Source organism: Bos mutus, chromosome 2 (genome assembly GCF_027580195.1).
Source record: "Bos mutus isolate GX-2022 chromosome 2, NWIPB_WYAK_1.1, whole genome shotgun sequence".
Lineage (NCBI taxonomy): Eukaryota > Metazoa > Chordata > Mammalia > Artiodactyla > Bovidae > Bos > Bos mutus.
This window is the reverse complement of record NC_091618.1, coordinates 4,876,296-4,892,082: the sequence shown is the minus strand read 5'-3', so window position 1 is coordinate 4,892,082 and position 15,787 is coordinate 4,876,296. Positions and strand designations below refer to the sequence as shown.

At 50.8% G+C, this 15,787-nt stretch overlaps 1 protein-coding gene across 3 annotated transcripts in view; it reads right to left on the bottom strand.

Annotated features, from left to right (window-relative positions):
* The window catches only part of ALPL (alkaline phosphatase, biomineralization associated), an 87,067-nt gene that overhangs the window by 26,386 nt on the left and 44,894 nt on the right, over positions 1 to 15,787 (bottom strand). The window contains exon 1 of one of the 3 annotated variants that reach the window (XM_070382696.1): positions 967 to 1,159. The exons of the other annotated variants lie outside the window; for them this stretch is intronic. The gene's annotated coding sequence lies outside the window, so the exon portion shown is untranslated. Of the gene's footprint in view, positions 1 to 966; positions 1,160 to 15,787 lie in introns of those variants that run through there. 3 annotated transcript variants of the gene reach the window in all.

Here is a 15,787-nt window from a genome sequence, read left to right as displayed (position 1 = left end):
CACTGGCAGGAGGATTCTTTACCCCTGCACCACCTGGGGAGCCCCTACCTGATCTTACTTTAATCCTTATTAACTGAGAGCTGGATACAATTGTCCCCCTTTCCAGCTGAGGGAAGAAAGGCCCAGGGGGCGTGGTGAAGATGATCCAGGGGTACACCGATGGGGGGACAGAGCCAGGCCTTCACAGGGCTCCACGTGGGCCCCACCCAGGGGTCACCCCTGTTCCAGACTTCCCACCGCAACTCACCCAGGAGCCCTCCCCACCTCCACTGAGCTCCCAAGCCCGAGATACCCTTTGTAGCTCCCCTACGCACCAGCCTAATAAATCGATATGAGACCACAGGAGTGTCACCGTGTGCTCCCTAGCAGTGCTTGGTGGGGGTATTAGTTATTTGTCCTTGGGAGCCCCCAGTCTAGAGGTCACAGTTCAACAATGTCTGGGCTGGGAAGCGTTCTTTGACCAGATCTTCCCAAATGTCCCAGACCACAAAAATCACTCTGGGTGATTGCAGGAAAAGTCCTGTTTCCAAATGGTACCCAGGGAGGTGCATAGCCTGGCAAGTACATTAGGGAACTTTATGGCGTGATGGAAGCATTCTTTACAGTGATCTGGGAGGTAAAGTGTATAAACACGTAAAAATTCATCCAGGGGCCAGTAACCCCCACCTTGCCCGAATTGTTAGGTGAGGAAGGTCTGTCGATATTTGAGTTAAGGAAACATTGGGAAAGAAGAGGTGTCCTGGGGGTGGCTGCACTCAAATTTAAAAAAAAAAATTAAAGAGACATGACAACCTCCCCACCTAATTAATTCTTAGCCTCCACCCCCACCTCAAACCTACTCAGAATCTCCCAGGGCAGGGCCTGGGAAGTCATCCCACGAGCAGATTAGTTTGAGAAACATTGCCTTAGAGATGATCCCATTGCCCAGATGGGAACACTAAGGCCTAAAGAAGATAAAAGACTTACCCCGGGTCTCCCAGTTCCTACTCCCCATAGACATGCACCGAGATCAGTCAGAACCAGCCCGGAGCCAGTGCCTCTGGGCTGTCAGCTGGGCCTTCTTGGCTATTTCAAGGAACTGTGACTGAAGAGAAGGGCTAAATGTTCCCAGTGCTTCCGGGGGGAGCGGTGTGGGGAATGGGATGGGAGATGGAGGGGGTCCGGCACCACCAGCCGGGGCTGCAGCGGCTGCCTGGGGAGAGGGAGCCACTGAAGATGAGCCCAGGAACATTTCAGCTGCAGGGTCAGAGAGAGGGGACACGGAATCGCTCTCACAGCCAAGCCCAGCGTCCCTGGCAAGACTTGCTGGCTGGGAGTTTATTCATTCAGGACGGAAGTTATTTATGGTTTCTGCCATAAAGCAGCCTCAGGGTGAAGGGCTCTGGAAGGAATATGTGGTGGTCAGAGTGGGCTTCAGGTCAGACCCAAGGACAGACTTCCTTGGGACGGTGGCAGGTCAGGTGCTGGGATGGAGTGAGACCTCTAGTCACTGCTGACAGCACCCCATCTTGGCAGAAAACAGGCGCGGGAGTGCCTGGGGAGGCTTGGTGTCAGCCCTGCCTGCTGCCAAGCCGTGGCACCTTCAGAGCTGTAATAAGATGCCAGCTTTCTCTCCACCACCACCTCCGCTCCCTCAACCCAGGCACCTCCAGCTTCAGCCCCTCTGCACATTGCGTTCCCTGGTCTGGAACAGGTCTCAAATGTTCCCTGCTGTCCACCCGATGAAGTCCTCCCATCACCCTTTCCCCCTCGACCTCAGCTCTGCTGGGCTGCCCAGCACCCCGCCCAGGACCTGGCGGGAGTTACAGCTCCTCCCCTAGAAGCCGGGTGCTCAAGACCTGGAGCACCCTGAAGACCCATGGGTGGTCGCTCCTCACCATGGTGTGAGCTCCTAGCGAGCAGGGATCTTGCTCTGTGGATGGCGGCCGCCCTGCAGCTGGCAGAGCCCAGCGCACAGCTGGCCGGCTGGGCAGGAATGTGGGTAGGTGGGTGGAAGGGTGGCAGGTCAATGCTGAGTGACGGAGGAGGCGGCTCGGCAGCAGGAAGCGAGCCAGTTCCAGGGCTCCAGGTTCAGATCCCTCCTCTCAAGCCAGGGCAGGGGGCGCTCAGGGCCAGTGAGCCCACCCCTGGAGCCTCAGGCGTCTCATTGGCAAAGTGGGAGACAACAGAAGCCATGGATCGTTGTAAGGATTGTATGAGTTAATACACAGGAAGGCTTAAAACAGAGCCCGAGACGTGGCAAGCAGGCAGTGAGTATCACCCGGCAGCCACGGCCACTGGGCAGTGTGGGGACGGACTCGGAGACGAGTGGGCCGGCGAGAAGCTAGCGCCGAGAACGGACAGACCCTTCCCTGCCCACTCAGCCAGCGGTCATTCTCCCCGGGTGCACCACAGACCTGCCCACCCGGGAGGTCCGGGAGGGCTTTCTCGCTCCAAGACTCCAGAAACCGAAAAGCCTGCCTGGCTACTGGGCACCTCCAGCCGGGGGAGGAGTTAGTTAAGAGATGGAGGTTCCAGTTCCTAGAGTCAAGGGGTGCCGCGTGTCCTGAGGACCAGATCCGTCTGTCTGTCTCTCTCTCACAGACAAACCACCCAGCTGGCGGCCTGCCACTTCCTTTTTCTCTTAAAGAAGGAAGAAACAGGGGAAGCTTCCGTGGAGTGGGGAGGAGAGCCGGGCTGGCTGGATGGTGGGGTTAAAATGAATAGAGAGAGGGAGCACTCCGTACAGGGGAACCCGAAAATGCAAAGGCAAGGAGGTAGCAATGTGGCATATAGAGGTCAGGGGGCAAAAGGCAGGGGTCCGTTGGTGATAGACGACAAAGTCAGCCAGGACAGACCACAGAGGGCTTTGCTGCCTGAGGTCAGCAGGACCAAGGGCAGGCGCTCGCAGGCCCCACCGGACTCACATGCCTGTTGTTGACCCACTCACAGATGAGGACTCTGAAGCTCAGATGGTCTGCCGCTCGACCGAGGCCACACAGCAGAGCTGGAACCGAAAGCCTCAAGGGTCTAAGTTCTAGAGCTGGAGGTTTTTCTGAGGCTCTCTGGGGCGCCTGGCCCAGTCTGGGTGCCACACACTGGCTCCCCGGGCAAAGGACTGAAGCCAGTCAAGGTTCAACTGGAGAGAGGCGAGCTGGCAGCAGGGAGGTGGGGGAGGGAGAGGGCAGGGCCCAGAGACGCCGTGCCCAGGCAGAGGGGGGTCCGGGATGCTCCCACACGGGCTCCCCTCCTCCCACAGGAAGGACATGTTCCCAGTCCACCTTGCTCACGGCCAAGCCTGGGAGCTGAGTGGCGTGGGGGTGGGGAATGTGTTTTGCATCCGGGGTGTTTGCTGTCTCTTGCCCTTGGGCCCCTCACTCAGCACTCTTGCAGCGGAAGCCCCTCTGGTGCCAGGAGACAAGCTGTCCAATGCTTACTCTCACAGCGGACAAGAACGAAAGGCACAGAGAGGGTGTGCAACCTCCCCAGGGTCACGCAGCAGTCAACCCCACCAACCAGCTAAGATTTCCGGCACTATTATGGGAAGCACTGGGCCGTCTGTGAGGCACAGCTTGGATGCCAGTGTCTTGGAATTCCAAACATTAGTGGTTCCTGTCAACTGAAAAGAACATTTCAAATTGATCCTATTCTAGAAAAATCCTTATTTTACATACTTGGTCATTACATTTGTGACAAAAATAGCATATCTTTTCATAGCTCTTACTGGGTGCCAGACATTGTTCTAAGCACTTCACCTATATTAATTCATTCAGTCTCCACAATGATTACACCCAACTTTGGTTCAGTTCAGTCGCTCAGTCGTGTCTGCCTCTTTGCGACCCAGTGGACTGCAGCACGCCAGGCCTCCCTGTCCGTCACCAACTCCCGGAGCTTGCTCAACTTCATGTGCATTGAGTCGGTGATGCCATCCACCCAACTTCCAGGTAACGAAACATAAGCACAGAGAGGTTAAGCACCTTATCCAAGGTCACACAGCCAGAAAGCGACCGAGTCAAGAATTCAACATCGCTTATGGATGTTCCTGTCTCCCGGGGCCAAGGGTAAACTCCTGAAGCAATCAGTCAGGTTAGAAACAAACCACATCTTTTCTACCTGCAATGTGTATGTGATAAGTGTGTCGACTAATGGAATAGACACAGCTACCATTTGACTCACACTCACGATTCGCTCTTTCTGAATGTGCACCTCAGCCCCTGCGGGAGGCCTTCTTGCCCCGACATCACCAAAGACAGGAGAGATGACTTGCCCCAGGTCACACAGAGAGTGGCTGAGTCCAAGTCTTTGATCACAGGAGGCCCGTCCGGCAGAGGGGACCACCCAAGGTGTGCGGGGTGGGGGGAGGGGCGGACCTCGGCTGGAGGCCTGTCTCAACCCCTGGACACACCCCTCCTCCCCCACCATCCCGCACTTCGGCTGGCCCTCCTGCAGGACCCTGGACCACCGTGGCTGCTCTCCCCGCCTGCCCCCACTGCGCCACGTGCCCTGGCAGCCTTCCCCGAGGAGAAGAAACCTCCATTCCACAGACGGCCCACACAGGCCCTGCAAGTGGGGGGCTGAGGCGGCTCTGGACTTCAGAGAAATGGGCCATGAACTAGTAACCTTCTGGGCAGCAGCCAACTCAAGCAGTATCCCTGGGTGGCGTGTGTCTGGTTTCTCGAATGCCCGGCTCCCGTCGGAACAGGAAGGGCACGGATGTTCCCAGAGACGGGTCTCACTGCCCTGGGCCCACAATAACAGCGCTCCTCACATTCCCAGGGAACCTTCCGGTGGATGGAGGCTCCTGGCACTCCTGCTATTTGATATCCCTGCTGACTCCGGGAGGGCATGCACCCTGCACCTCAGGCAGGAAATACGGGCCTGCAGAGGTGAGGGTCCCAACCCAGGGGTGCGCGGCTGAGCAGAGCCCCCATCTCTTGCTGGCTTTGTGACCTCGGGCACGTCACTTGCCGTTTCCGGGCCTCAGTTTTCTCGCGGGCTGTACCTGTATCACTGGGCGATCACCAGACCGAATTTCACAACAAACAGTAAGACAAAGACCCAGGGCTTGGCCCATATTAAACACCCAAATAAATGTTAGCTAGTGGGAGAAGTGATAACAAGGTTGCCAGGCACTAAGCGCTTTCCAGGCCTTCCCTCGTCTAATCCTCACAACACACAGTACAGGAGGTCGTTGCTCCCCCTGCACAAAGAAGTTAAGTAACTTGGCTGGGGTCACACAACTGTCAACAGGAGGACCACTGTGAAGAGGGAAAGGGAAAAGCTTAATGAATGAAGCACCTACTACGCACCGGGAGCTTTTTGTTCAACCTTCCAAGAACCTGGCCGGGTGGGAATTACCAGCTCGGGTCAGAAGAGAAAGCTGAGGCTCGGAGAGGGGGCGGGGGGATGCAGGGTCACACCGCAACCATGTGGGAGAGCTGGGATGCAGGCCAGGCATGTCTGGCTCCGTATCCAGGGCACTGGCTCCCCCAGCCCAGTCACATGCCGGACAACCTCCATCAGAGTCACCATCACGGACAGCAGATCCCGATGGCTCAGCCACCCCCAGTACAGGGAGCCCTGCGTCAGTGTGCCATGTGACGTGTGTGTGTGTGTGTGTGCACGTGCGCATGCTGCAGAGTCCTGGCAGTGAGCAAAGCAGGGCTCCCATTGTGCGTGCGTCCAGCCCCGTGACCGGTCCTCACATCAGGGTGTGGCCTCTGTCCCCAGACTGGCTCCTCCTGGGCCTCCACATGACTGCAGTCTCCTCGGGACCTCTCCTATCTGGAACAGGCACTTAAGGAGGGGTTTCAGTCACACTGGCCCCTCCCTCCTGGGTCAGTCCCTTTGGGTTTATAAATTTATAAAAGGGGCTGAGGTGTGTGGTGACAGCTCAGAGTTACAAGTCAGAGTCGTGGCTGGTCAGCAAGGGCTGTTCTCTCATCTGTAAAGCAGGGACAAGAAACGCCACTCCACTTCCAGAAATAGCTTCTTGAGAGGGAAGGAACTTTGCAAACTGTCAAGTGCTATCAGATGTTTCTATTGCTTTCTGCTGCTTCCCCTTGAGGACTGTGGTGGACATCTGCTGTCATTTTTGGCCACCCAGACAGAATCCATTCTCCTTTCCTAACAATATTGCAGAGTTCCTTTGGGAAGCAACTCTCCCTTTTTCAGCCAAGTGGTCTGAGTCAATCCTACCTCCAGCAGCTGCAGGTGGGTCCTGATGGCTTCAGTTGGAAGACTCTCCCACCTGGATGGTGTGATGTGAGAGTGTGGGGCGATGGGGAGGTGCACTGTGCAGAGCCTGAAGATAAAGCAAGCTCTCAGAAGGTGGAATAGAGAGATGCAGAGAATCTGAATCTTTGATGACATTGCTTGAGCCCCTGGATACAGCCATGCCTGAAGCCTACCTCTGAATATCCAAGTTATATGAGCTAATTACCTCCCCATATTGCTTATCTTGGATTTTATGTTATGTGGAACATAGAGCCTGAGCTCAGAACTCCAGTTTAGCCCATTTTTCTCAGCTACTTACATTGTAAACAACCACATCATGTCACTCAGCTAGTTGTCTCTATCAAAGGAAAAAATCTTGCAAACGAGTTAAAGATGGATCAGTAAGCTTCAAGTGGGTGATAAAATGAGGCCAACCAATACAAGTTAGGTCTTCGTGGAATCTATTAACTAGTAGAACTGTAGAAAGTCCATGGAGAGGATTTGCCTAAAAGCTCTTCTACATGCAAGACTCAGACCCTCCGCTTCCAACAGGTTGTCGTCAGTTGAGTTTAACAACTCTTTGACCACCTGGTTCCAAGTGTCTACTATGTGCCTGGTCCTGTGCTGGGGGCCACAGGTACAATCAGCCTTCTAGGCCCTTTGGTCTAATGATGCTAGGTCACCAAACACACTTACACTATATTTTACACAAAGCCCTAGGAGGCTGGCCTACAAGGGGGAAATTGATGCACCCATTTCACAGAGAAGGAAATAGACTCAGAGGGGTGTAGTGACTCTCCCAACTGCTAAAGAGGGGCAATGCCCCTGGATCTATCTGACTCCAAACCCAGTGCCTTTTCTCCTGGCCTTCTGGACGGTAAGGACGGTGCTAGGACTGGCCTTTCTTTGAGGTAGTTTGCTCCACTTAGGGGCAATCAGAGGGCTTTGCAGATGGCCCAGTGGTAAAGATGCAGGAGATGCAGGCTTGATCCCTGAGTTGGGAGGATCCCCTGGAGGAGGTAATGGCAACCCACTCCAGTATTGTTGCCTAGAAAATTCTATGGACAGAGTGACTGGCATGCTGTGGTCCATGGGGCCACAAAGAGGAGGCCACGACTGAGCTACTGAGCACACCTGCACACGGCAATCAGAGCGGTTTAAAAAGCCAAAGAAAGCAGGGAAGCCTAGTATCATGGGCTTCCTGTTTGCCCTGAGGGTCTTGGCTCCATGAGAGGCCCCAGTACTCAGGCCCATCCGGCTTTACAGGGCTCTCCTACAGGGCTCACTTCCTGCAGGCTGTGGCCGGAGAGGGTCCAGCCACCACCCTAAAATCCAGGCTCCAAATGCTTTCACGGGCAGCCCATGGTATCCCAAGCGAGCTGTCCTGCTACCTCTGTCCAGCATCTTTAAGATCCAACTGACACTGCCTCAACATCCCCGATATACCCTAGGGGCTTCCCTATACGTTATCAACCAACCGTCATTTGACCACTGCTTACTGAGCACCTACTATATACCAGGGGAAAATCCCTGCTGGTGGGGTGAGCAGACAACAAGAAAACAAGTAAAATCAGTAGGATAATGCAGGAAAATAAGTAAAATCAGTAGGTAAGTGAGATGGAGAAATAGAAGGCAGGGAGGAGAGGTGGTATTTGCAGGGGAGTTTTTGTTGTTGTTTTGGGGTGGGTTTTTTTTTTTTTGCAGTTTTAAATAGAGAGATCAGAGAAGGTCTCACCAGGAAATCATCTCACCGGAGCCTTCCAATAGTCCCACACAGCTGAGAACTGCAAATAAGGAAACCAAGACTTCAGGACTAAATAAAGTCCATGCACACCAACCTAACGAGCCGTGGAGCTGAGATTCTGGTGCACTGATACTTCTCCCTTACCAAAGGTTACTAGCAGCCCTTTTGCAGCCTCTGAGAGGTAAAGCCACATGTTCAAACCTGCAAGAATAAACGACAGGGCTGGGGTCAGCCCTGGTGCCACAGTCTGGAACTGCCTCTTAGCAAGACCTACAACTGTTTCCGCAGGCCTCGCTCTCCAGCATCAGCTCCGGGCTGGTTGAATCTCAGTTCTCTTCTTTGCCAACTCCGTGTCCTCCAAGATTACTGCTCTCCTTCCCAGAGCCCCTCTGGCTCCCTATCTCAGGTTCCTTGAGCCGCTGATTGTCCAACCCACCGTCATTCTGTCTCCTCAATTAACTTCTGGCCCATTACAAAACCTGTATTTGCATGAAACATACAAAAGACATCTTGGGGAAGGCCTAGGGCAGGCAGACAGCGGGCGTAAGTATGGAAGGGGGAGGGGGCGTTCTCACCAAGCTTTCCCATCTGGATTTGTTCAATAAGCTCCCAAACCCCAGACTGATCTTTCTGATTATGAGGCAGAGTGGAAAGGCCTTGGCCTTGGAGAAGCTGGTTACAAGGTTAGGTCCTGGCGGTACGGCTTTGAAAGTGATTTTATGTTTGAGGCTGCAATTTCCTTATCTGTAAGACAGGGTTACAGGTTGCAAGGTTGTTTTAAAACATCCTGATTTTGCAAGGCTGTTTTAAAGATGCAATGTAAGACAGGGTTACAGGTTGCAAGGTTGTTTTAAAACATCCTGATTTTGCAAGGCTGTTTTAAAGATGCAATGCAATAGAGAGTATCGGTTAGACAATAATATTGGGTAGAATTTTTAAAAATTTAGATAGAACCTGGCAGGCAAACATCAAGATTCTATGGACTGGAATGAAGAAAAGGTCTGTGTGATGGTGAACCACCACCATCAGCACAGCGCCAGCTGCATTCATTCGGCTCCTATACCCTGAGGTAGGGACCCTTCGGATCAACCTTATTAGACAGAAGCTGGGGGGAAAAGCATAGAGACTAAGCAACTTGCCTATGGTCACACAGCAGACAAGTGGCAGAGTTGGGATTATGAACCCAAATTGTCCAAGCCCGAAGGGTAAGCTCTTAACCACTATGCTAGGTCAGTAAATGAGCTTTCACGAACTGAACTAGCTACTCATTGAAACACAGAGATTAAGTAAGTCCAGAACCTTCATTCTTAAGAAGGAAGGCTCTTAACCACTGACTGAAACCGCTCACCCCGGCCAGGCACCACAGTAACCACTTTTATTTTACGACACATCCTGGTAAGGAACATGGAACTAACAAGTCACCACCAACCAGAAGAATTCGGGAAAGGGCAGAGGGAGATGCCACGTGTCCTACCAACCTCTCAGAATCCTCCTCGTTGGAACCCGTTTTGGCTGAGCAACGTGTGCCCCACCAGTCCTGTTCAGGTTTTCCCAGGTAGAATCCCCTCACCTGGTCGGTTCATAATGTCTACTCTGACTCTGGCCATAAATATGAGTTTTCTTCTGTGAATCAAGCTCAGTCAGACCAACAAGCAAAGTTTCAGCCAAACAATAAAATCTCCCACAATTATGGGATGGATTTATGTAGAAAACACCAGGCTATGGTAATTTAAATTTAAAGTTTCCTCTATGTTGGGAACAATTAAATCATACTAAGGATAATCGGAGAAGGCAATGGCACCCCACTCCAATACTCTTGCCTGGAAAATCCCATGGGCGGAGGAGCCTGGTAGGCTGCAGTCCATGGGGTTGCAAAGAGTCAGACAGGACTGTGCGACTTCACTTTCACTTTTCACTTTCATGCATTGGAGAAGGAAATGGCAACCTACTCCAGTGTTCTTGCCTGGAGAATTCCAGGGATGGGGAGCCTGGTGGGCTGCCGTCTGTGGGGTCGCACAGAGTCGGACACGACTGAAGTGACTTAGCAGCAGCAGCAAGGATGATCAGTCTAGTAACACTAGGACTTTGTGCCTTGTGGACAATGCGTGCTCAGTTGCTTCAGGCGTGTCCAATTCTTTGCGTCCCTATGGGCTGTAGCCCACCAGGCTCCTCTGTCCATGGGGCTTCTCCAGGCAAGAACACTAGAGTGGGTTGCTATGCCCTCCTCCAGGGGATCTTCTTTATGGACAATGCCAATACATAATTTCCTTGAAAGATAAGGACTGGTACAGAATAGACTACATTAGATGACCTGGGATATACTGGGCTACACCTAAGGGAAGTTTTGGCTTAATTCTTATGACTTTACTAATACTGCTATCTATGTTATTTGTATTTTATCTATTTTATAAAATTGCTATTTCCTACATAACCAAATGTTTGAATGAGCCTCTGATAAAATGATGCCATGTAGATCCATATGAGATCAATAATTACAACAGTGTCTAATTTGAGATATGGGAAGAAGCAACAAGAGGGAATCTTTTCCTGTATCTTAAGAGGCTAGTAAAGAATCTGCTGACTGGAAACTGGCACTTTCATCTACCTCTACAAGGATCAAATTACTGCAGCTGCTGACCTTCAACACCCTCCTGAAGGCAGCTCAGGGTGGAGACCGGGAAGGGGGCACTTGTGCTCAGGGAAAAGCTGGAAGAAGAGGTCTTCAAACAGGTATTTCCAGGAGAAGATTTTATGAGTCTCAATTCTAGCATCTTCTCATACCTAGAGAAATACTAACATCATTAATGGTGACATCTGCTTTGGCTATTAAGGAGAATATTACAACTAAAAGTAAAAATGGAGTAACTATGATTCAGACACCCAAAGAAATAACTAGATGACACTATGGTAATTTAAGGCTAGTCCTTGTATTGCCAAGAAATTGTTTTCTGAGCTGTGTCAGACTTGGATGCCACCAGATGTTCTCAAAACAATGTCTGCCGGCAGCTAGTAACTGCAACCTTACTTTTTAAAGGTCTCCTCTTGTAACTGTTACATTTTTAGACAAGGAAATTGTTTTAGATCATACACTAACAAAAAGAGGAGACATATATGATGACCAATTGCACCTTGTATCTATATGTTAATATTACATTTAAAGTTAAAACCTACTTAGATGAGTTTCCCCAAAATACCTGGTCCAGACTGGGTTTCAGGCTTACTCTCCTGAAAAGAAATGAGATTTACTCTATTAAAATTCCAGTTGTCACTCCCCCAACTACCTTTAATTGGGTCGGTTACACCAACATGGCAGACCAAGGGATTGAGGTTTTAATCAAAGAAGACTCAGATCTAGGACTTGCAACTCAGAAAAACTTACAGTTCAGAGTTTATTCTTCAAATTGAGGCAGCATCATGCCACATTTTGACAGGAAGTTGCCAGAGCCATAGTGGCCCAGTTCCCTGAATTAAAACTGAGCAGGACTCTGTGGGCCTTTGGAATTCAGATCCTTCTCTATATCCTTGTAGGGTATAGGCGTCATTCGGCCTCCTTGACCTTTTCTGAGTTCTCTGGAACTCAGATTCAAGCCACTGCTGATAAGGGAAGGGAGGCAGTACAGAAACAGGGGAAAAGCAGTCAAGCGGCGCTCGAGTCTTGGGGCAGGATCCTGGCGCCCACTCACCAAACATGCGTAACAATACCTTTGAGAACTGGGGCCCCCACCCAGGTGGAGGATGGTAACTTCAGGCTGAATGTTAGACACCTGGCTGCTGCTGCTGCTGCTAAATCGCTTCAGTCATGTTTGACTCTGTGCGACCCCATAGACGGCAGCCCACCAGGCTCCCCATCCCTGGGATTCTCCAGGCAAGACAGCACTGGACCTATTACCTCATCATCAACGAATCAGAGGAGAATCACACCCTGAAGCCCCCAACCCAGTTTCGCCTTCCTTTTCTGGGGCCTGGTGATGACCATCCTGCTAGGTCTCCTGTTTTGGTCTCTGTTTCATCTCCGACAGGGTCAAATAGTTTCAGGCTAAATTGTTACCACGAGGGTGAGTATCGGTTTGGGGCACAGAATACCTATATGCAGATCTTGTGGAGGCAGGACTACAGTCATCTCAGCTGGAAGCAGTTACAGAAGAAAGAGATCGCTGCCCCAGTTCCCAAGAAGTATCTTGAGTAGGAACTGAAGTCTCTCAGCAGGGAGTTGTTAGGGGAAACTGCCCTGGCCAGGCACCACAGTAACCATTTGCATAAGTTACTCTATGACAGGAGGTCCTGGTAAGGAACTAACAAGCCACTACCAACCGGAAGAATTTGGGAAAGGTCAAAAGGAGACGCCATGTGTCCTACGAACCCTCCAGAGTCCTCCTTGTTGGAATCCATCGTGGCTTGAGCAACGCGAGTACCATCAGGAAGGACTCTGAGTCAAAATGGTTGGCCACAGACAACCTGGAAACGCATCCCATCACCATAAACCCCGAGACTGCAAGCCACGTAGCGGAGCAGCACTCCTGGATTCTCAAAACAGTCTCTTGCCTCGTCAGTATGTGTCTCCCCAGACAATTCATTCTGAGTGTTAGACAAGAGCCCACTTCCAGACCCTGAATGGGGCCCCCCACTTCCTGAAACAACTGTACCAGCCTGTCAGAGCTAAAAGGGGCTCTAAAATAATCAAACTCAATACTCTCATTTTTTCCCAGCAGGGGCCTAAAGGTCCAGAGAGATAGTGAGACTTTCCCAAAGTCACACAGTCAGTTAGTTGAAGAACAGGACAGGCACCTGGTTTCCTAACTCTAGAACCCCATGCTATCAATGAGTATCACATTGCCCATGAGAGGCCTTCAGGGAAAGAATCTTGAGGATGTACCAGAATTTTTCCAGCAGAAGTGCATGGAAAACAGACTAATTAAAGTGAACAGCAGCACAGGTGAAGGTCTGGAGGAGAAAGTCCTTTTTTTAGAGAACAGTGAGCAGCTGCTACTGCTAAGTCACTTCAGTCATGTCCGACTCTGTGTGACCCCATAGATGGCAGCCCACCAGGCTCCCCAGTCCCTGGGATCCTCCAGGCAAGAACACTGGAGTAGGTTGCCATTTCCTTCTCCAATGCATGAAAGTGAAAAGCAAAAGTGAAGTCGCTCAGTCGAGTCCGACTTTTAGCGACCCCATGGACTGCAGCCCACCAGGCTCCTCCGCCCGTGGGATTTTTCAGGCAAGAGTACTGGAGTGGGGTGTCATTGCCTTCTCCCATTGCATGCAAAGGTTGGGGCAGGAACAGATGATAAAGCTATGTTTTAATGCTAATTATAAGTTCTGGGCCTTTCTGTCCCAACGTCGCTGACTCCAGTGCTATCCTGAGTCAGTTTGCTGTTTTCCTTTTGAAGTTTTGTGCTCTGGCTGGCGATGCGGTGGGGGTGCTGCATGTACTTTCCCTTCAAACAGGAGGGAAGACATGTGGCTCTGGGCCCCTTTCCCGCAAATCAACACCAGAGTAACAATAGAGCAAAACGTCACTAAGCCTAGGAACTTGTGGAGGGAAGCGGAATCTCCTGGGGAGATGGAAGGGGGTGGTTAAATCGGTGTGTGCAGGGGTAGGGGGTGGGGACCTAGCAGCCGGGAGAAGGGGTAGGGCCTGGAGCGGGCGTGGAGAACACCATGGAACAGATAACAGAGTGTGAGCTCTGCTCTTGCCTTTTTGCATCAAGACTTCCCCAGCACAACCCCTCCATCCCCCCTCCCGGCCCCCGCACCCCAAATATGCCCACTTGCCCTTCAGAAATGAAGGCCAGCATTCTCACTGGAACAGGCAGGGACCAGGCAGACAGCCCAAGTGCCCGCGGGAGTAAAACCAGGGCCACGGAGCAGGCACTGAGGAACTGCAGAAATCAGGAGCGAACTAACAGGCTGACACAGCCACTGCACCAGCCCTTCTCTTCCAGACCTGGAGGTTGGAGGATTCTGACCTAGGCAGAGAGCCCCCTCCCCTGGCTGCTTCTTCCTAGCACTCAGAAAGTGAGGCTCAGGACTTCCCTGGGAATCCAGTGGGTAAAAATCCGCCTGCCAATGCAAGGGACGTGGGTTCGGTCCCTGGTGTGGGAAGATTCCACATGCCACAGGGCAACTAAACCCACGTGCCCCAACTGCTGAGCCCCCACGTGCCGCAACTGGCCCCCGCCTGCCACAACTAGAAGACACCTGTGCACAGCAATGAAGTCTCAGCACAGCCCGAATTCAACAGTTAAAGAAAAGAAAGTGAGGCTCAGTCCTGTAGAGTTAGGTACTTGGTGGGGGTGGGGGGTGTTGTGACGCTAAACCCGGGGAGGAGCTATCCAACTCTGGCACCTGAGGGTCTCCACTCTGGGGCTGGCCTCTCCTTGGGCTCAACGATGCTGACAGAGACCAGGGTCAGGCTTGGATTTTTACCCCAATGTGCAGCCCCAGACAGGCTAGCTGAACGTTCCCTTCCCCTGAGGAATGAGATCACAGGTTAAAGAACAGGGAATCTGGGGAGCAGACGGGCTTCCAAAGAAAAACAAACTGATTAGAGATAACTGATTAGAGATACCACTGGAACTGGCCAGGTTCAACAGATGGATTTTAAAACAAGAATTCTAAAACAAGCATTAGAAACACGTGAAAGAAATATGATATTAGTGAAATAAAAGAGAATAAGAAATTGTTAAAGGACCCAGGTGGAAATATTCTATATGAAAAACCAGTTGAAACAACAAATATAATAGGTAGAATGAATTATAGAACAGATACAGCATCTGAGCAATGAAATAGGGAACTGGGATATCAGATGGAGGAATATCTCTAGGAAGAAGCCAGGAGGGATGAAGAAATAGAAAATATGAAAGAAACGGTAAAAGATTGGCTAAAAGTTGAACACCAACCCCAATCTTACTCTGTCAATTTGAAATGGATCATAAACCTAATTATAAAAGTCAGAACTATAAAGCATTATCCTTCAATTGAAAATAAATAAAAAGCCAGAACCGTAAAGCTTCTAGAAGATAACATAAGCAGATATCTTTGTGACTCTGGGTAAGACAAGGAGTCTTGACTTCATTTAAAAAATTGATAAGTTGGACTTCATCCAACATTTAAAATTTCTGCTCATCAAGAGATAGCACTGGGCTTCCCTGGTGGTCCAGTGGTTAAGAATCCACTTTGCAATGCAAGGGACACCAGTTTCATCCCTGGTTCAGGAAGATCCCACATGCCACAGAGCACTAAGCCCACAAGCCGTAACTATTGAAGCCTCCATGCCTAGAGCCTGCGCTCCATAAGAAAGAATGCCCCAGGGTGCAGCAACAAGACCCACCATGGCCAATAAATAAATAAATCTTAAAAAAAAAAAAGACAGCATTAAGAAACTGAATAGATAAGACATATTCTGGAAGAGAATATGCACAATACACATGGCTTACAAAAGACTGTATCCAGGAAATAAAGAACTCCTGAAGTTGACAATGCTTCCCAGGCGGCTCAGTGGTAAAGAATCCACTTCCCAATGCAGGAGACGCAGGTTCAATCCCTGAGTTGGGAAGATGCTCTGGAGGAGGAAATGGCAGCCCACTCCAGTATTCTTGCCTGGAGAATCCCATGGACAGAGGAACCTAGTGGGCTACAGTCCATGGAGTGGCAAAGAGTCAGACATGAATGAGCATGCGCACACGAAGTTCACAATAAAATGATTAACTCTTCCTCCCCACCCCACACAAACAGAAAGAGACTTAACCATTTCAAAAAAAAAAAGAAAACATACAAATGACCAATAGCTCTAGGTACGCCACATCATTATCAGGTAAATGAAAATTAAAACACCTTTCACATCTACCA